Below are 23,162 nucleotides of genomic sequence, written 5' to 3'. Positions count from 1 at the left end.
TTTGTGATATGTGCATACATATTTTATATGTGTGTACTTGGTATATGTGTCTGGACTATTAAACTTAATACAGATTTTTATTTCACATACTCACCACTTTTCCCTTAATTCAGTATTATTAGCATTTTTATAACAGTGTGCATTCTTCATAAATTCATCTATTATTTTTCTTTATTTTTGAGATAGGCTTTTACTATGTAGCCCAATCTAGCCTCAAATTCGTCATCCTTTTGCTCAACCTCACAAGCGCTGGGATTGCAGGAATGTGCCACTGTGTTTGCTCTACAATTTAACCCTCACAATATACTATTTCACAATTTCCCGAACCCAGTTCCTGTTTTCAGAACATTTAGGTTGCTTTAAGTTTTTTCCAGTTATAAATTCGAGACATGACTGGGAGCTAAATCTCAGTGCATATTCGTGGTTGTTTCTTCATGACAAATACATTGAGATGGATTGATGGTCAGTGGGTACACACACTTTGATTTTTAACTCAAAAATCCTTTAGGTATTTATTTTGTGGCTCTAAACGTTTTAAATGTGTTTTTAATGATGTTTCTAGATAAAGTTATAGAACATTCCCAGACTACAAGGAGACTTCCTTTGTGCTTTCTACCAATGTGTACACATTCCAGACTTAATCCAAGGCTAATTAGTATTCTGATTGCTATCCCCACAGTTTGCCTGCGCTTTGATTGAACACAAACAGAACTGTGCAACATGTGCTCTGTATACAGCTATTTTCATTCCTTATGTCTAAGAGATTCATTCATATTTTGTCTCTACAAGTACTCTGTTCTTCATAATTGCTATATAATAGTTACTTAAATGAATGAGTCTGAATACAACAGTATTGATACCGCCATTCTCTTGTTAATAGACATTTAGGTTGTTTTCAATATATGTGAAGCTAGTAAAATTAAAATTTCTGTGACTATTCCCATATACATCTTCCTCCCAGCAGTTATACACATTTCTGAGAACTGATGGTTTTGTCTTCTTGAATGAAGGAAATGGAAAAGTTAGCAAAGTCTTGGATTCTAGTAGATGCTGGTAGACAGAAATAAAGAGAGAGAGAGAACTGATCCCAAACACCTTTGGTTGTTGTTATTGTTCTGGGTGTTTCAGGAAGCAATCTAAAGAATCTGTAAAAGAAGCAAAGCTCTCACCAAGGGGAAGTAAACTTGGCCAGTGTTATACAACTGGCATTTTTTCTAAAGAGTGTGCTTCCCAGGAAGACAGAAAGAAAAATGCTTAACATGATCGGCAGATGGGAAAATTTGGAATAGATTTCTTAGAGTAGAAGCTGTGGTACTTTGAGCTGTTTCTGTCCCAGGACAAACTCAGTTCCCATTGATATCTTCCTTCACAGATGTGAGCCCAGAAAAGCTTCTCAGGAACTGCGGGTCTATGGATTCACGCAGTGCCACATGAAGTACTTACTGATTTATGACCAGATAAGAAGTAAATCAATAAACTGTGTGCTTTATTGGGGAAACCTTCATACCTGAAAGGTTAGGTGACTCAAATAACTTTACCACCAAAGTTGATTTGTATTTTGGTACAAGCTTCTTATTTTGCCACAAATCAATAATAGTTTACTAACAGATCATCTGTATACTACACAGATGTCTGAGTCACATTATCTGGGTTCAAATGAGCACTGAACTGCTTTAATATGCGACTCCTGTCACACATACATTCTGTAACCAGTTTAGGGTTTAATTTCTTCATCTGGAAAAGAGAGTTGGAACACATGTATACAGAGTGCCAGTTTTTGACACAAAGTCAGAGCTTCTATTGGAGCAGATACTCAGAATCTATAAAATATAATGGGCTACAGATACACTTAAGCACTTGAGTCCCAGTTATGCACTATGCAGTAGAGGCCCCGTGGATGCAAGCAGCATTTCTGAAATGACTAAGTATTCATAGTACCTTTCTACCCAACAAATTCTATGTTCTGTTCAGGGCACTAAGCATTACTTTGCCATCTCATTACAGAAAATATGCCATTAAATTAGCATATATTTTCTTCTTATCTCTCTGCATTAAGTCTACTTATTTACATGTCTTCCTCCCTCCATTGGACTAAGAATTCCTAAGGGTAGAGACTTGAACTAATTTCCTTAATATTTTTGCATGCCTTGCACATGCTGGAGTCGACACATTCTTTATTGACCGTGTGAAATGGCAGCTACTTGACATTAACTAGGAACATAAGATAGCACCAGCCTTTATCTACTATAATTGGGCTGACCTTTCCAGATGAATAATTTCTCCGCATTGTTTGGCCTTCCATGCATTATAATTGTTAGTATTTGACAATTAATTACGGTATGCTAATGTGAAAATACAAGCACCCTCAGGTGCGTGTCAAAGAGTAGATAGATGGACAGTCAGAAGTGGAAGGAACCTGTCACACCCAATTTTCACAAGGTCACTCAACATTTAGAGTCCCTTAATTCATTTTTTTTTTTCTGAACAAGCAGAATCTTGATCATCTATTTTTGGATTCTTTAAAGACAGCATGAAGTTGGTAAGGATTCTTGTCTGAAATGTATTCCTCCATGAAAAGTTCATTTGTCCTACCCGATTAGTTTCATCTCTTCACAATTTCCTTGGTCCTTTCAGCATTTCTGGTCTTCAGCTGAGGGCTTCAAGCAGACGGCACTTATGGCTGTGTGTGCTGAATTTGCCAACACTAGTCAACTTCACTCTTTGTCCAGGACAAGAACCTGGATCAGGCTCATTAGATACCTGTTGAGTCACTCCAATTCCCAAACAGACTGAATCCACAGAAGCAAGGATCCCTCCTTGAACTTCAGAGTCCAACTGTACTTTGAGTAGGGTATCAGAACTGGGAGAGTTAATACTCTCTGTGTGGTCGACATTGTGACTGTCAAATACTATAGTTTGGATAAAAGGACTTATCATGTAGTTGTTTCTTCCAGGTTGAGACATTTTTGCCTAGAGAGAAGAGAGGAAGGTTCAGAGGCCTCGGGAAGCCTGTGAAGCTCATGGGACTGGTCCATAAGGTTACACAAGTAGTAAAACATTGCTAGGGGAAAGAATACTTCTGTAGAACTGCCTGAAATTTGTGCTGGGAGTTCGGGGGGGGGGGGGTGAATAGCTCTGACATGAGTCATCACCCATGCTGGGGCAGGGCTTCTCAGTCATATGAATGGTTGAATAATCCTTGTTTCTATAAGTACCTCTTTCTCTATGCTCCTGTAAATGACTTCAATAAACCCATTTGTTTGCCAGGCTGAGTGTGGTAGAATAACTCCTTTAGTCTGTCACTGGTGGCTCATCTGGTGCTAACAGATATTTAGTCGCATTACTCTAGGACAAATCAGGCATACAGTCCGCCAAGACACATATGTTAGCAGCTTGTTCCCTATGCAGAAGGTGGCACCATTATGAGGCATCAGGAACTTTAAAAGGTAGGGGTCCAGAGGGAAGGTTGGGATCATTGTTGAGAGTGCATCTTGGAAAGTAATTATGGTGTCTTTCTTTTCTTCTTCTTTGGAGCCACTCATGCGGTAAATGATCCTCCTCTGGCACAAGCTCCTACCATGATGCACCGTGGTACCACTAGGCTCAATAAAGTAGTCATGGACTCAAGCTTCCAAAATACTGAACGTTTCTCTTCTTCTCCCCCTCCCTCTCCTCCTCTTCCTCTCTCCTTCTGCCCTGTGTGTGTCTGTGTTTGAAACAGAGTTTCCTGTATCTCAGACTGGCCTCAACCTCTATATATAGTGGAGGCTTGCCCTAAACTCCTAATCCTCCTGCCTCCACTTTACAAGTACGGAGATTACAGATGCACACCATCATGTCCAGCATTCTCAATATTTGTGACAGTAATACAAAAGTGATTAAAATAAGAAGCAATGTGCCTCTTTTCCTCTCAGATAGATGAATCCATTTAATCTGCTCAGCGAACAGAGCAGCTTAGTTTTCTCGTGAAGCTGTGACCAGCTTGAAAATATCCTGTGCTATGCTAGGAAATGTGTAAAAGCTTAACTCTTCAGACAAAAATCCCCAGGTTTGAAGCATTTACTGATTACTATAGCATCAACTCTTGCATCATAGATAATTTAAAGCAATCAAGGTAAGGCCCCTTGACAGAGTTGGAAGTTGACAAGTATAACTGACCCAATCATCAGCTAGAGCAGGCTAGCATCTCATTCTTTTTATGTTTTCTCATTTCTTGTTTTGGTTGCTTCCTTCCTCATTCTGGCTGCACTGGGATTATAGGCTACGTGTGGCCTATGGTGTATAACTCAATGACTTCTTTCAGCAGTCCTTAAGGAGCAAATAGAAGATTTTTATTGCTACTTTAGCATTATAAGTACATCGCTGGCCTCAGTTATTTCACAAAATTGTTCAAGTTCAAAGCATTTGACTAAAGATGCACAGAAATATTCCTTGAAGGATAAAGGGCAGGTAATTTGATTTGTGACATTGTTAAAACTTAATTGACAATGAGAAACCGTGAACCACAAGGGATAAAATTGTAGCTAAGAAGAAAATTCATATCAAATGCTAACTTTTAACCTAGAGCCCATCTTCCTGTGGTTTTCTTTTTTGCTTTATTAAGTACTTTATTGATATAATAGTCCTTTTCTATTTTATGGAATGAAAATTGAATGAAGACTTAGGGTTAGTTTTCTTTCATATTTTAAGTGTCAGAGGAAGAGAAGAGTCTAAGTAAAAGATAAAATAGACTGTTAAGAACTCATGACAGAGTCTTTCCCCGCCCCCCTCGACAATCTGGTCACCAGGCAGAGGCGACTCCTCCCTGCGGAGCTCTCCCGAATCCCGTCCCAGCCTTTATCCAGGTACACCTTCCTCTCTTCCCCCCCTCCCCTCTGGAGACACAAGATCTCCCCAGAGCTGCTCCCTTGCACGCTGGGCCTGGGCTGTGGGCTCAGTCCGGCAGGGGCAGCTCCGGTGCTTTGAGAGCCTGCCTGAGGACAGGCAAGCCCTGTCTCAGCTCAATCACATTCCTGGCCAGCAAGAGAGAGTGAACTTCTAGCAGACTTCCATTGGAGGAGGGAACCCTCATCTGGCAATGGATGGAGATGGAGGCGGAGAACCACATTGGAACACTGGACCTAGCTCCCTAGGTCCAAATGAGAGGCAGAAGGAAAGAGAACGTGAGCAAAGAAGGCAAGGGCAGAGGAAACCTTCATCCGACGTTGGATGGCGATACAGACGGAGACCCATATTGGAACACCGAACTGAGCACTCCATGGTCCAAATGAGGAGCAGAAGGATGAAGAAAATAAAAAAAGTAATCAGTACTGCGAGGGATGCGAGCACCCAATGATACAAGGGGACTGATATAATGAGAGTTCACCAAGGCCTGTTGGACTGGGACTGAACGAGGACATGATCCAACCAGATTCTCTGAATGTGGCTGGCCCGGAGCCTTTTTGAAAAGCCATTGACAATGACACTGGGACTTGCTTCCTCTGCATATACTGGATTTTGGCGCTCCAGTCTGTTTGGACTCTCACCTTCCCTGGACCTGGAGGGAGGGGAGAGGAACTTGAACTTCCCACAGGGCAGGAAACCCTGACTGCTCTAGGGGATGGAGAGGGAGGAGGAGAGGGAGTGGGGGGAGTGGGAGGGTGTTGGGAGGAGGGGCTGAAATGGAAACTTTTATAATTTAGTAAAAAAAAAGAACTCATGACATTTGAAGATAGATGGAAGATTTGCTGATATTTTGAGAAAGAGGTGATTTCTGGTATCTTACCTAGATCTCCATTATAAATGGGTGTAACTAGTCTTCAGCTATTTTTAACATTGGCTTCCCATCTTTTACATCTTCTTCCTTTTTCTGAGCAGGGTACTCCCAGAGTGGCAAACTTACTATAGTGATTATGCTCCACCCTTAGAAATAGAGGGCAGTGACTAACAGCCATGGAGTGTAAGTTGATAGTCTTCATCACCCAATGTAGACACAAACCTGTGGTATAATCCATGCCTTGTTGTTTTTCCTGTGTTCAGGCCAAAGTCAATAACCAGCCAAGATCAGATCTTTGCTTAGCTTTCTCCCCAGTGTACCATGTTTTCCTCATTTCACATCTCCCAAGAGCCTGTCATCCTTCAATGACATTCACAGGAGTACCTGTCTTAACTTCCACTCCCAGGAAACCCAGTTTAAGATGTTTTATATCCCTGCTTCCTTTCCTGAAGACCTCATTCATAAGATAGTCTCCTTTTAGCAGAGCACACCAATGAGAGAGAAAGGTAAAGATAACTTGATAATGTGTCTGGAGGAAGCTGTCTTCTCACTCACTGTTTAGGGAAGAATCAGTGCTGATGTCATTTGTTGTGTAGTGTGCTTATATTTCAAGGACATGTAGATAGATCTGTCTTGTCTTCACAATCAAGTTCTATAATTGAATATTCCATTAGCTTGTGACTCTGATTGTTGATTATCCTTACTAAGTGCTGGTTCTAGTTGCTGGTCTTTGCTATCCACCCTGACAGCCACTGTGTGGGATTCAGTTGCATAAAACTCCTGTGCTTTTGTTATATCAAAATGCTGTAGAATGAAGGGTCTATGAAATGACAGGATGCATTGAGCTGTTAAAGATGTTTCTGGAAAAAAGGAACGGATTATCGGAAGAGTTCCCATAGCTACCAACAGCAAGGATAGATAGCAGCTGAAATATGCCTGCAAGACCTTGGAGCCTTTCTGTAATGAAAAGTATTACTGTAATGAAAATTTGGAGACAGAAAATATAAATTATTTACCCTGAACTTACATTTTCTAAAGCTAGAAAGAACGGACTAAAGTGGAGTGGGGTAAATTTTGGAATAGGAGGACAATTCTATCTTAATCCATATAGAAATGTGCTTGTGTCCTAGATTGGTTGGGATTAACAATCAGGGACTTTTATAAGTAATCTGGGTTTGGTGGGTTAGAGTGTATTTAAGTCAAGTCGTCAATATGCATTTAAGAATGTGAGGGTCCTTTGTTTCTCTGGCCTGCAACTATTAACAAACCAACTTGCTTTATGTCATTTTTCTGCCATCTTCTAGTGATGAGAGGCATGTTAAACTTGAGGCTTGTGGACCACATACTTCCCAGTATCACTATGAATGTGACCCAACACAAAAATTATAAACTTAAAACATCATATTTTTGTGATTTTGTAGGTCAAGCATGTGTTTTGTAAGTCAGTCCTGCCATTATCAAATAAGAACTTTGTAGATAATAACATGGTATGGCTATATCAAAAGATTAGGCATGACCATCTAACTTTTTAAAATTGAATTTAGGCATCTCAGAAATTTTCTTATCATTTGCTAGACTATAATAATATGGCAAAAATTTGACTTCTTTTATATCTGGGTTATGTAAAGGTTCTTCATATAACCTTTACAGGAATCAGACAGTGAAAACTTCAGCATTCTCATTTCACAGGTGACAGTTAGAGACACAAAAAGGCTGAGGACAGAATTCAAGTCATCTAGTTAGAAAGTGGCTCAGAAATTTAACATTAATTTAATATCTCTTTGGGTGTTTCCCTTTATGTGTCTGTAAAAATCTATCATAAAGGTGTGGCCTACATATGTAATCTTGAATTTGGATGTTTCTTGGCCTATCATTGTAACATGAAGGGTCTGCTTGTTGGGGTTTCTGTCCCACCCCATACCCCACAGCTGGCAAGCCCCAAAGAAAATCACACAGAGATTTCCATAAGTTATAAAACTGATTGGCCCATTAGCTCAGGCTTCTTGTTAGTTCTTGTAGCTTATATTAACCCATTGTCCTTATCTACATTAGCCACATGGCTTGGTACCTTTCTCAGCCCGGCAGGCTACATCTTGCTTCTTCCGTCATCTGGGCAGGACTGGGAGAAGAGCTTCCTTCTTCCCAGAATACTCCTGTTCTTAAAGGTGTACCTGTGCTTAAAGGTGTACACCACCACTTGTAGCTTCCTTGTCTTCTTAGGTGCTGTGCTTAAAGGTGTATACCACCACTTCTAGCTTCCATGCCTTTTAGATTACACAGTGAATTAAATTAACAAAAGTAATATAGTTTAGTGGACAAGGCTGGGATAGAGTTTGCTCAGAGATTAGAGCAGACTTGGCAAAGAGCTAGGAAAGGGGAAAGGCTACCATGAAGGAAAAGGGCAAATATTGTCCTTGTCAGTTGCAACTTGGTGAACAAGTGTATCTCTAAGGCAGCACTATTGTGGGCAGATCTGTATAAAGGATGTTTTGAGAAGGCAGTCGTTTGAGGTTGCAAATTTATAGCATCAAGCAACACAAACACTAAAAAGAGGCTTAATGAGTAGAGAATTTACTCAAGGGAATTATTCCAAGGGAGAAAGAAAGCATGGGACCAAGAAGATGATCTGAGCACAGGTTTACACATGTCTCCAGAACTAGGTAAAATGGGATTCTTCTTTATAGGGTAAAATAAAAAGGCTATAAAGAACAAAGCCAGATATAGACGTATACAGCTGTAGTATCAGTATTTGAGAAGTGGAGGCAGGAAAATCAATTCAAGGCCATCCTTGGCTATATAAGGAGTTTAAGGCCAACCTGGGCTTCACAAAGCCAAATCTAAAAAAAAAAAAATACATACGTCATTAGGAATCACTACAATGCTATGTCTATTTAGCATAATAATAGTACTGAGTTCTCTACTAGGGATTATGACCTCTTTACCAGATAGGTATGGATTTCATTTTATAGAGTGGGCCTTAGATAAAAATCAGAAAGTGGTTGGTTATTCCCATATCATTTGTGTCATTATTGTACCAGTGAGTGTATCTTCTTAGACCAGGCATTGTTTTAGCTTGCAGGATTCACAGCTGGGTGGGACTGATGATTGTTTTTCTTCAATATTATGCATAGCACCTACTAGCACCATGAAAGCTGGCCAGCAATGATTGAGTTTCCAGGTGTGACTCCGCTTAACTTTTCTGTGATCTAAGACTCATGTATATGGTATCTTCAGCAGTAGATTCTTTCTATCAAGTTCTGGGAAAAAAAACCAACAGTATTGGCAATAGCTTATAGTGCTTGATGATCTATATATGGGACCCATTGGTCAATTACTCAAAAACAGATAATTTATTTGTAACACTGAGTGAATTATTTTTATACTCATAGGTCAGTGCATGTTTGAAAACTCATGAGAGACGCTTTTCCTTATAGTAGACATTCACACAGAAACCTTCAACTCGAGAGCTTGCAACAAATAAGAGATTTTTGAGTGTTCAACCCTAAATGGAAGATCTGTATCATGCCACCTCCCAAGGCTCCAGAGACCTCACAGAAGGGGCAGAAAGGTTTTAAGAGCCATAGGTGATGGATAACAGCAAGGGAACAGGGTTTTCCAGAAACAAGAGGACAGATGCACATATGCACTCACCGTGATTATGCCAGCGTACATAAGATTTGAAAAGACTCTGGTCACACCAAATCCCAACCTGGAGGGAAAAAAATGGGTGGCATAAAATCCTACCCATAACTGAAGAGCTATTGGCATTTTATACCTGCTGGGAGAGGGAGAAAGACAATTTTGTTTAATGACCCCTGGTAGGTCAATCACACTTCATGTCAGCCCCTACTCCTAGGAACAGTTGAACAATACAGACTATTTGGCTGGTTTCAAAGAAGAAGGAGAAGAAGAAGAAGAAGAAGAAGAAGAAGAAGAAGAAGAAGAAGAAGGAGAAGGAGAAGGAGAAGGAGAAGGAGAAGGAGAAGGAGAAGGAGAAGGAGACGAAGAAGAAGACTCAAAGTTGGATGAGTAGGAAGGGGAGGGCGAAAGGGGTAGGTATGCGACGGATTGGGGAGTAATATTGTTAAATAGGCACATTCTAAGAGGTCAAGTTCCTTGAAAGGGAGCTTATATGTGGCAAACCTAGGATTTCAGCACCAAATGAATGGGGAAAAAGGAAAGGGCACGACTCCTCCTAGGTATGGTGGAGGAGACGTGTGGGAGAGCATAGCCAGAGGCAGACACATCTAGTAGAGTCCAGAGTAAACATGGCCCCTGAGGTGGGCTGTGAAGCAGGGTTGGGAGGAGCCAGATCAAGAGGCCAGGAGGGTTTTGGGTAAATGAAAAAGGGCCAGGTAACCAAAATGGCTGGTTTATTTTTTCTTTTTTTTTCTTATTTTGTTGTTTTTATTGAGCTATAAGTTTTTTTTCCACTCCCCTCCCTTCTTACTCTCTCCTTTGTACCCTCTTCCGTGACCCCCTTGATCCCAATTTACTCAGGAGATCTTGTCTTTCTCACCTTCCTATGTAGATCCATGTATGTCTCTCTTAGGGTCCTCTTTGTTGCCTAGTTTCTCTCGGGTTATGGCCTGTAGGCTTATTTTGCTTTGCTTTATGTCTAAAAGCCACTTGTGAATGAATACATATTATATTTGTCTTTCTGGGTCTGTCTGACCTCTACTGGAGCCAGCAGGCAAAGAAGGGCCTCCCTTCCCCCCCACCTCCACCAGAGCCAGGAGGCAAGGAAGGCCAACCTACCACACTAACTAGACTTCTACCAAAATGGCTGGTTTATATATGAAAAGGAAGCTGTGGGAGGGGCAGCCCAGCACTTGGGCTGGAGAAGTTTAGAGTAGGTAGGTTACAATCAGCCAGAAGGATCCAATAATGGATAGGGACTAAAGGATAATGCTGGGAGAACCTGGTGGCCAGGTCTGCTTTGATATGATAAATAGGCACCTCAGCCATTTGTCCTGGGTTTGAGCCCTAATAAATATGATCAAAATCCACTATATGAAATTCTCAAAAAAAATAATAAAATGTTGTTTTTAAAAGAAAGGAAAGAAGTGGGGAGGGAAAGGACAGAGAGTAAAGAGAGGGAAGGAGTCAGAGAGGAAAAGAAGAGGAAGAGAAAAAAAGAAGACTGTGTCAGGTATTACTAAGTAGGCAGGGGAGCTTGGAGAAGATTTTCTGCTGAATCTAGCCTGCTGTCAAGACCTTGGCCTCTCACACTCATTCACCATGGGCACTTTTTCCCTTATTTCTATGTGCCATACTTTTCTACTAAGGTGACACAGTACCATGACCAAGGCAATCTGTAAAGAGAGAATATAGGTGGGGCACGCTGACATTTTCAGAAGGTGAGTCCATGATTTTCCAGAGCATGAGATTTTGGCTCCCAGCACTCACATCAGTGGGCTCACAATTTACTGTAGCTCCAGCTCCTGGGGTTTTAATTGTCCTTTTCTGGTCTTTGAGGATACCTGCACACATGTAACACACACACACACACACACATAATTTAAAAAAACTTACAATTCATCATTTCCATTAATTGTAGCCTCAGAATTATCAGTCATATATACATAGCTGTACTTCTCTCTGGTGTCCCTTATTGCATCCATTTAATGGGTATATTAGCAGTATTTTGTTTTTATCTGTGGTCTATTTGGGTATCTAGTGTAATTCTCTGCATTTTTCGTGATGTACAAACATATGCATCTCTATCACAGTCCTTTAATCCCTTCACTGGAAGCAAAGTTGCCTCTCTGGGATTTTTGCTAAGCAATTCGGTTAAATTCTCACAAAGATTTTTTAAATGGCCCAACTCCATGTAGATGTTCTTGTGTTGCATATTCAGGACCCAGTCAACAAGAAAGTCCCTCTGCAGAAAGTATCCCAGCACTTAGGAAAGTTCCTCAGCCCTGAGGTAAGAGCAAGCCACTTGAATTCTTATAAACTGCAGTTTCTTAATAAAATACAAAGTGTACAACTGCCCATGACTGATTCACTTTTGATAAAAGGGAATACATGAAATAAAAAAATTTTTATTGCATTAGTTGAATTATTCCTGTACTTCTCTAGCACAATCAAGTACACAAAAGATTATGCTTTCTTAAATCTCCCTCTCTTAGGTGCACACACACGCATACAGACACGTGCACACACACATGTGCGCATACACACATGCATGTGCTTGAGAGCATGCATGAGTGTGTGTGTGTGTGTGTATGTGTGTGTGTGTGTGTTCTATTGGGTAGTTGGGGGTAACTGTGAGTGAGAAAATGCTATCCTGTCAAAATGCTTTATCGTTAAACTGTAAACCAATCCTTATTGAAGTCAGTCTCAGAACACTGCCAACTTTCATCTTGGAGCTTAGATTATCTTTCAGAAAAGGAAGCTGGAAGTTGTGTTGACATAAAAGAAATGTCATTTGTGAAATCCCTGCATTAGCTGAGCTCTTCTGGGAAGTGACTTATACTCAGATTTCAGAGCCAAGTGTCTGTCTATTGTGCACATTTATGTCATGTCAGACAGTCCCTGAATAGTAAGCGACTCAGGATGCCTTCAAGTAATATTTTTAAAGGAATCACCAAAGAACAAAGATACAATGAGCATAATGTTATCTTTGAGTCTGATAAAGACCAAGATAACAAATGAAGCCATCTACAGGTGCCCCAAAGAATAAGAACCAATATATGGGGTTGAATATGATATATTAAAGAAATTGTATGCTTAGAGATTCATGGCTTCGAACATTGCTTATATAGAGAATTTCAAGGGGTGAATCTCAGAAACAGATTATAAAGGTGGATACTAGAGGCCCAGGGGCTTGGAGGGATGGAGAAAGGAAAGATGTTGAGCAAAGCATATAAAATTTTAGTTAAATGGTCCAGGAGGTGGCTCAGCAGTTAAAGAGCTTGCCTTGCAAACAAGTCAACTACAGTTCAGATATGCAGAACCCATACAAATGTCCCACGCGTATGGCAGCTCATCTGTAATTCAAGCCTTAGAAGGTGGAGACGGGGGATCACTAGAGCAAGACTGTTATGAAACAGCTCCACGTGTATGGCTGTGTTTTGCGGTTTATGAGAAACCCTGTCTCAAAGAAAAAGGTGGAAGAATGTTTGAAGAATCCAGACACCAGCCTTGGCCTTTCACACTCAGGGACACACATGTGTCCACACACATTTGAGCATGCATACACATACTGATGTATAACACAGGCATGCATATGAAAGGAAGAAACAAAGGGGAAAAAAGGATTCAATTAAATGGGAAGAGAAAATGCTAAGTACTTTATTGCACGACGTGGTGACCATAGTTCCTATTGCCATGATAACAATAACAGGAGGTATTGTAGCTGGGCGGTGGTGGCACACACCTTTAATCCCAGCCCTCAGGATGCAGAGGCAGGAGGATCTCTGTGAGTTCATGGCCAGTCTGGTCTACAAAGCAAGTTCCAGGACAGGGTCCAAAGCTACACAGAGCAACCCTGTCTCGAAAAACCAAAAAGGATGGTATTTTATATTTCAAATATGCTGAAATCGGTCTGTTAACCTTCTTATTACAAAAATAAACTGATAGATATGTTAATTAACTTGATTAAGACTTTCTATAATGTACACATAGGTCAAAAGATTACACTCTATTCCATAAATACACATTTTTATCTGACATTTTAAAAACTGAATAATAAAAATGTAATGTATTCTATTAATATTTTAGAACATTTCTCTAGGATTTTTGTCTTTATGCAAATTTATGCTTCAGAAAGAACAATAAGCTTGCAATTTGTTTTGTTAGCTTCCTTCCCACCTGTTTACCTCCCTTACAACAGTAATTTTTCCATCCTGCCCACAGACTAAAATCCCTAAAGAGTTTTAAGAGTATGGAAGCCATAGGTGGGGAATGGGTATATCTTGAAGAGCCTTGTTTGGACAGCCTTTTCCGGTTTTGATTGCACGTTAGAATTCCCTTTGGGAGGCTTTACAAACTTTCTTCCCGAGAGCCAATTATACCAGAGTCCTCATGGGATAAGAGTCACAGAATTTTTTTTTCGAAGTCCCCAGATGATCCCAGTGAGAGGTCATGGTTAAGGATCTTTGCCTTAGCATTTGAGCTACAGAGTAGGTTTTCTTATAAGTCTCCCAGGTGATTAAAACATCCATGTAGCCTATATCTAGGTCATAAAATTTGCTTGGTACCATTTAAGATATAGCTGTACGTGCCTAGGCACGTTGTCATGTGTTCTCCTTTTGGCCTAGAACAATCCATTGCTAGGGCCATTGTCCTGAATTACCAAGAGCGTTTAAGGGGTGGAATTAGCAAATGCATAGCAAGTGTCTGCCTAGCCTAGCAGGCATATGGTATAATAATATAGTCAATCTTTTTAAATTAAATTAACTGATGCTACTTCTTAGTTAAGCGCATTGGTTCTGGATCCTGGATCGATACTAGACTGCTTGGGCCTTGCTCTAGATAGTTTTCTTGTTAGCTGACACACATTGCCGTTATCTGAGAAGAGAAACCTCAGTTGAGAAAACGCTCCAGAAGATTGTCCGTCGGCACGTCTATGGGTCACTTTCTTGATTGATGGTTGATGTGGGGGTAGTGCCACCTCTGCCACTCTGGTACTGGACGGTGTAAGAGGACAGGCTGAGCGAGCCATGAGGAATAAACGAGTAAGTAGCATTCTTCCAAGGCTTCTGCTGGAGTTCCTGCCATGAGTTCCTGCCCTTGACCTCCATCAGTGATGGAGTTTCACCTGAGCATTGTAAGCTGAAACAAACCCTTTCCTCCCCATGTTGCTTTGGGTCCTGGTGTTTTATTACAGCAATGGAAATGCTAACCAAGGCGGTCCTCTAATAGCCCCAAACCTCAGTCCACACACTCCTGACCCAAAGGCCAGGACCTATGAAGAAGGGAAAAGAAAGTAATTGATGTTTGAATTCCCAAAACCTATTCCAATGTGCTATCTAGGCACAATAGAGAGCCACTGGTTCACAACAGGGTTTCTTAATTAGTAGTCCCTGACAGTGGCAGCACCAAGTACCTAGAAGAATTGCTAATTTTCAGGCTCCTTCCAAAACCTACAGAATCATGAACTCAGGGGCAGCATCTGGTAATTTGTGTCCTGACAAGTTATTGCAGAAGTATCTAACCTGTGGCTTATGGGCCATATGTGTCCCAGGATAGCTATGAGCATGGACAGCCAAACACATTTGGAGAAGACAACATCATGTTATAAAGGTCAAAATATCGGCCCTCCCTGCAAAGGTTGCTAATGTTCCAGGTTGAAAGCCACTGGTTTAGCGTGTTGGCTACGTTTTCTTTAAGCTTGCTCTATTCTTGTCAAGTATAAAGATACAAGTTCATCACACCCCTCAGATGAAGTCAAACGATCATCTGTAATGTGTTCTGTATTTATATCACTTTTTATTCTACTTACTGTTATCAACAAGCTTGAAACAGATATTCATTTACGTCCTTTTCTTTTTTTGAACTAGGAAAAACTGAAGATTAGGAAAGATCATTTCTAAAGTGAGCTCCTCTTACTCATGATACTTGGATATCTCAGTCTCCCTCTATGTCTTCAAAATTGATAATTGATGGAAAGGGTATGTAGCCCAACAGCACAAATGAGCCTGGTATGTTCAGTTCCCGGATTTCCATCATTATTGAATGGTGGCAGGAGATAAACTATGAAAATACACATGCCCAGAGTCACAGCCAAAACTCCAGTTGTGAGAAGCCATTTCTAGGAATTAGCCACCATTACCTATGAAAGCAGGAGAATGGCAGGCAAGAAGCAGGAGGCTGAGAGGCATGAGCAAGGGTGGGCAGTGCTGCAGTCAAGGAGACAATGATAAGGGAGGGTGGAGACATCAAGGGAAATTACGCTGTCCATAGGTCAGGATCAGGATCAGCTGCACATCTGGCAAGGGCAGCTGCTGCTCTAGACACCCTCAGGCCCTTGCGTACTGATCCTCGGGCAAATCAGTATTTTATATTCTCAGAGAGAAGCTTATCTTATCTAGGACATCTTCTGGGGAAAAGGCTGCTAAGATTTGTGGCAAATTCTTGGAAAATGGTAGGAAGGTAGGCAGTGGTGTCAGGAGAAGAGCTTAAGAGCTGCTTTTGTCAAGTGAAGTATATAGAACACACAGACATACACATGCATACACACACATGCGCGCGCACACACACACACACACACACACCTGGCAGTACTATATGGAGGGAGTGCGTCCCTTGGAAAAGGAATCTTGGAAATATGCTACCAAATTCCTAGTTCCACCTTGCCATTAAAGAGGCTGTGGTTCGAGCCCTCTTCTTTCTTTGTACTACATTTATGAACTGGTTACTGGTGAAAAACAGTGTTTCTCAAGTTGGTGTTTTAGAATGTCCGGGGTTCTAATACTATACTTTAAGGGGAGTTACGTCCACAATAATAAATTATTAAATTTACCTTTGTTGATGATTTTGAAATTAATTTAGGCATGACTTAGATAATCAAGATGGTAACCTTTACAGTTACCAGTATTGTAGTAGTCGCCTACACCATTTGAGGAGGTGTCTATTGTTACCATTGTTTTAAAGATAAGTAAGGCTTTTACAATAAAATCAACTCTCCAGCTTTGAGTGAGTTAAAAGAAGAGGCACCATTAGTGACCTAAATTTTGCCACTGTGTTAGTGTCAGCTTCAATTGTCCCTAGGCAATGAGCCAAACTGAGATAGACTTAATAATGTAAATCATCAATTACACCTGAATAAAGGCCAATTACATCCCAGCGTGCAGTATGAACAGATGTAACGGTAGTTCAAAGAGAGATGTGTGGTTGAAAATTTTAATGACTCCTAAGGAAAACAATTTCCCCAAACAGATTTAAGTAAGCCGGGTATTCAACGGCTTTGATTGCTGGAGAAATCTGCTAATAGATGTTTGGAAAAGAAACAGGAACTGTGCCTATATGGGTTGAGTATTGCTTGGAACGAGTTGGTGCCATTGTGCTAATTGCATCTTCATCAGGGGATAAAAACTTGTAAGTCCAAGTGACAGCAACAAAGTGCTGGCTTTACTCTTTACAACTCAGTACATAGCTAATGTGCATTACTTCTCCTTAAGGGCTGCTGTATAGCCATTACATAAAATGCTTCTGAAGACACTGTGCTTTACTGTTAACCCATACTGCTTGGTAAGGAAGTGACCAGTTTACCTTATGAAGCAAGCAAGTGCTGCCACTAAATAACTGATGCTTAATCTTGATCGTCAGCTTGGCTGGATTTAGAATCACCTAGAAGACAAAGTTCTGAGAGAGCCTGTGGTTGTATTTGTGGAGAGATGAACAGGAGACAGGAGATCCACTTTAAAATATAAGCAGTACCATCTCTTTGCCGGGGCTCCTCAGCTGCGGAAGTGAGAAGGGAAGCAAAGCACCAGCGTTCATCTCTTTCTCTGGTACCCAGCTGTGGGACCAGCAGCCTCACATTCCTTCATCCATGTCTTCCCTGGTTTTGATGGACTGTACCCTCAAACTGTGGGCTGGAACGAACTCCTCTTTCCTTAAGCTGCTCTTGTCACATATTGTGCCCCAGCAGTAAGTAAAGCAAGTCATTAATACAGTAAGTGATCTGTGCTGGAAACAGTCCCCCATTTGGAGCAACCTCTGAATGTTTCTTTTCTTTTCTTTTCAAAACAGCAATCTCCATCTGCTGGTTTCCTCATTAATAAGTAACAAACTTTGGCTTGTGGTCAGATTAATTCACTTAGGTAATTTGGCTGCAATCATCTTTCCAAGTCTCATGAAGACAAGGAGATCTTAAAAAACAAAAACTGGCACCAGTGAAGGCCAGTCATTACTGATCCTTCAAGTGGATATTTTGCTTCAGAAATAAAGAAAGCAAAACAAGATCATTTATCAATGTCTCTTATTTTCATTAGTATTTCTTGAGTAAATTAGTTCCTGTTTCTAGCACTTTCTGCATTGGTTGGTCCATCAATTCAACAAGTTTCTGTCTTCAGAAAACTTATGATGTGAGGACGCCAGGCAATGGCCAAAAGCACTTAAGGGAAATAAATGAGTGGAAAGAAGAACAAAGAGAAGAGCAAGTGTAGAAGAGGGTTCTATTTTGAATAAAGGGGTGGGGAGGACTCTCAGGAGTGACTTCTGAGTAAATATTTGAATAAAGTAGAGGAGAGAGCCAAGAAAAGAGATGGGAGAAGAACATCCCAGATAAAGCATCAAAAATAGGAAAAAGGTGGAGCTGGAAGTGTATAGCTCGGTGGTAGACATGGCTTAGCATCTGCACGACCATCAGTTTGATCTATCCATCCACACACAAAAGAACGCGTGCTTCCGTGGAAAACTATACATTGTTAAGAGCAATGATTCTCAAGCAGGAGGAGGCAATATTGTGCTCCACCCCCTAGCGAGACCTGGTAATATCTGAAGAAATTTTGAGTTGTTTTGCACCTCCACAAGCGTGCTGCTGGGATCTCATGAGTAGAGGACAAAGATACTGCTCCACAACCTACATTGTGTAGGGCAGGCTTTCCCACCACCGAGAATTCATTCAACAGTTCATTCTTTCAACAGTGCTCAGGTCTGAAAGCTTTAAACTACACCTAGGGGTAGTTTGATTATGATTCTATGAGGAGTCTGCATCTATCATAGCCTTTGAATGATTGGGCAGTTCTCTTAGTTGTAAATAAGTGATGTGCATACATAATAGTACCGGTCTATAATCATGCAATGAAATCTTTCTCTTGGAGGTCATGCTGACTTTCCTCTGTCGCTGAGCAAGAGACTTATTTTGTTATTCCAATACCCTTGATCTAGAAATACGTTTGTTCTTTTCACTTACCTTTGAATTGGTGACAATATCTTGCTGCTTTCATCACTGACAATGAGGTAACTAAAGTCCTTAATTGATGTTGATTTTACATTTGCATAAAGAGCCATAATGCTTCCTAAAAAGTTATCCTTAGGCTGGGGAGATTGCTCAGTGGGTAACAGTGCTTGCACTGCGAGTATGAGGACCTCAATTCTAATTCCATAGTTCATGCGAAAAGTCCAGGTATGGTTGTACATGCCAACAACCCCAGCATTCAGGAGGGAGATAAGTGTATTTTGAAGACTAGCTGGCCCACCCACCTAGACCAAACAGTGAACTTCTGGTTCAGTAAGAAGGCCTGCTTCAAGGCAATGAGTCAGAGAATGACAAGTCACCTGCATGTCTTTCTCCGGCGTCTCCAAGTACATGCGAATACACTGGGTGAGTGCACTTCTATATTCATGTGTGTGTAGCGCACATACACACATGAGTAAATTTTAAAAACTATCTTTTATCATAGTAAGGACAAAATCCCTGAATTATGTTTAAATCCTTGTTTTATCTAAACAGATCAAATTATAGACATTATTATATACCCAGAATTTAGATATAAAAGAATACTTAGAGATACTCCCATTAACTCAGAGATACCTAAGCACACCTCAGTCCTTTGCCTAGCTGTATGATATTCAGTTTACCATATGTACTAGCATATATAAGCAGCCTTCTTATAATGTATTTGCAGTGCTATGCAGAGAAAGAATTTTCCATTCACTGCCAAGTTGTAATTAAAGCACTCAGGAGGAGGAAGCAGCTGGAACAGAGTTTGAAATCAGCCTGCTATCTATAGTAAGCCCTTGACTCAGAAAACAAAATCCATTTGCTGAAGATATTACTTGTGATAAAAGTTTTTCAGTGTACAGCTTCAATTTTTTCACTATTTTGTATAAAACAGCCTACTCTTGATTCCCCATGGAATCCTCAAATTGGCTCTTTCAATGAACTCTGAAATTACTATGATAGAATCAAATGTGAAAGGTTGCAGGGAAAAACTTAATCAACATTACACTTCTATGGACCTTACCATTGCCTTTCTAGATTTTTCTTTATTCTGCTCTTTTCTACCTTCTTTAAATGTTAGCCCTGCTGGGCAGTGGTGACACATACCTTTAATTTTTCATAAGTGGAAATTTTCTGCATAATTCCTTCTTCCATCTTTTTATATTCTTAGTCTCACCTCATTCCTACAGACCTACAAATGGCAAGAGCTACCCAGCACTGGGTCCTATGAAACAGAGATCTATAAGTGATCTCTATGTAAGTAGACTTTTGTTTGAGTTTGGAACAACTGTTTACCTCTGCATGGTCCCTACAACTACGAGCTATAACTCCATTTTCACTTTTAAATTCACTTTGAATGAATTATCTTTCCAGACTTGCAACCCCTGTTAAAACCAACTCAAGAACATGAACAGCCTCCGGACAGACTGTTGGAATTCAAATGATGTCTAGGGAACCAAAGTGCTAGCTATTGACCTGGTCAATCAGTCTCTTGCTCAGCAGGTGCTCACTGAGCCCTGAGTTGCTGCAAACCATTCCAGCTAGTGGTAGGAAGGAAGGACCCATAGTCTCTGCACTTTGGTGCTCATATACATATATGGGTGCCACTTGTGCCCTCCAAGCTACGGGAAATGATGAGTATACCAGGCATTATATGCAAGGAATTGCTTTGGAAATGTAGGTCAACAGCTCTAGGGAAATACCTGGCCCCAAAGGTATTTCATCTTTTACTTGCATCTGTTAGGATCTTCTGATCATAAGTAACAGAAATTCAAGTGTAATTGGCGTAGAGTCAAGAAGAGCTTAAATTGCCATGAGCCAATGGAAAGCACAATGATCAATTTGACTTCGGCTTCCTGCTGAGCCCAGGAACATCAGCTTTATAGCCAAAGAGCTGTTATTTCTACATTTCTTTGATTTGGTCTTTATGCTGACTCCATGCTCAAACTCCCACAGGGAGTCAGAACCATAGGCTTCAGGCCTGCATATTCCTGGTGAAAGATTAAACAGGAAAGGAGAAAGAATCTTCTCCACAATTTCCATCAGCTTAACTTGATCATCAACTCAAGTCCGAGTACATGGGAGAAAATGGGGGGAAAAGAAACACTTATTGAGTACCTAATATTTTTCTTTCATTATTCTAAGCATGTTTCCAATTTGATAGTGTTATTACTATGTGCATTTTACTGAAGAAGAAAGTAAATGTATAAACACTACACCCTGGAGCTAATCAGTAAAAACAAAAACAGAGTTCTGACCTAGGTAGTCTTGCTTCAGTCCTGAAGAGAAATCATTATACAGTCCTGTGTATGAAACGCTAAAAGGGCAGAGAGCAGAAAATCTGTTAGGAAAGCCAGGGAATATGGAGAGTGACAGGACAAAGTCCAAACGCTGGAGTCGGAAACACCGAATACAGGAGGGACCATGAGATCTCTGGCACTCAGTGAATTAGGGACATCAGCCCCCAAATGCCAAGTCTGAGGAGCTGATTCTGAGACTTCAGAATTCGTCAGCAATGTGAACAGGCAATGCTGCAACTGAAACTCAGGCCATAACTGCTTAATTAAAAGAAGCCTGGGTTTGGCTTTAATGGCTACAAAAAACGCTGAAGACAAATATTGAATTTCTAGATAGAAGGAATGAGTAATACAGCAGCAAAGCTGGTAGGAAAACATTCTTTTAATTGGGAAAAGATGAGGTTTTTCTAAATGAATTCAAGAATTAGCTTCTGACAGCACCCCTGCTTTTTTCCAAACAATATTCTGGATGTAGAGTGCAAAATAGCCTCATATTTTTGAAGAGATCAAGCATTAATATTCAGAGTCTCTGGTGGAGGAAGAGTGCAGTGGTGCTGAATAACATGAGATCCATTTTCTGTCCAGAGGAAGAAGCTTTTCTCCACCAAACATCTCAAAAACCTTTCCTCTAGAAGTATGCACAAACAGTCTTAGCCACTGGAGTCAAGAATGCTGGCACTCCGAAAATTCAGGTGCAAGTATGGAAGTGTATTGGGCAACTACTCCAAGCACCAAGAGGCAAGCCTTCAGAACTTTTGGTGATTTGATCACAGAACAGATGTCAGAAAGTTTTTGTCTGTTTTTAGTTCTATAAGAGGAGCAGAAGAAACGTCCTGTCTTGAAACCTATTGTAGAAGCCTCAGGGCAGCAGTCCCACTCCTGGCTTCACTGAGAGTCATCCTGGGCTCTTGAAACTTGAAGGACTAGGCCTCAATCTAAGCCTGTTGAAACAGCATATTTTAGAGCAAGCGTCCAGACGTTGGTGTTCTTAGAAGCTCTCTGGGTGACTGTAACATTCAGTCTATACGACAATCTCTTCTCTCCTCTATCTGGCACACATGCATACATACACACACATACACACATGGTAAGAGGCATAGCATTCTCCACGCAGTTTGCTCACAAGGCATAATATGCAGAAATTCCAGCTAGTATTTTTGTTAAATCTAGCATGTCCTCCAGATATTAGTACGTAAAGATATGTAGACTCAGTGTAATTTATTGACTTTGAATATCTTGCTTTGCATGACCAGAACAGCAAAAGTGTTGCATGTAGCTTTGTCTTCCCCTTAGACTGTCTTGCATCCATATGATTCATTTTGCTGTGAAGGTAATATTTGCTTCTTAATAGAGACAGATGCCTAGAAATATAGAAGGTGAAGTATGATCTTATATGAAAAGTTTTTAATTATGCTATAAGGAGAAAAGAAATGTGTCTTGTAAGAACTTACCTTGGAATGAGCATAAAAATTAATGAGAAATGAAAAGGGAGAAGTAAACCCCTTACTGAATAAAAATCATTCTTTTTTGAGATCAGGGTATTTTATGGAAATGCTTTTCATCAAAATAAAATATGAACATCATGCTGTAGTATACATGTTTGCAAAATATATGCACATCATACACACAATCTTCAAAAAATCGGACAGGTTGAAGCTCAGGATTATGATATGTAAACCAAGAGAAAGAAAAGACCATTTCAGAATGCAGTAGTATTAGTAGAGAAACCGGGAAAAAGCTTCTATGTGCTTGTATTTACATTTTCTTCAGTTTTTTCTTTTACCCTGGGTTTCAGCTTGATTTTATTATGCTTAATTAAGACTGAATAGATGATCTTTGATTATTATGGGGTTAGTCCTCAATAAACCAATCACAAGATGAAAACAGCGTATCAAAAATGCATTAAAGGGACTGGGGAGACAGCTCAGGGGTTAAGTGTGCTTGTATTAGTGTTTTCTAGGGCCACAGAAATTATGGGATGAGTCTCTCTCTCTCTCTCTTTCTGTATACACACACACACACACACACACACACACACACACACACACGGGGATTTATTGGAATTACTTACAGGGCACAGTCCATCTAATCCAACAATGATTAGCTGTGAATGGAAAGTTCAAGATTCTAGGAGTTGCTCAGTCCCACAAGGCTCGATTTCTCAAACTGTTATTCTGTATATACTGGAATCCCAAAGAAGTAGGCTCCAATG

This window comes from Myodes glareolus, chromosome X (genome assembly GCF_982192425.1).
Source record: "Myodes glareolus chromosome X, mMyoGla1.1, whole genome shotgun sequence".
Classification (NCBI taxonomy): Eukaryota; Metazoa; Chordata; class Mammalia; order Rodentia; family Cricetidae; genus Myodes; species Myodes glareolus.
The sequence above is the reverse complement of the archived record's forward strand: the minus strand, read 5'-3'. Positions refer to the sequence as shown.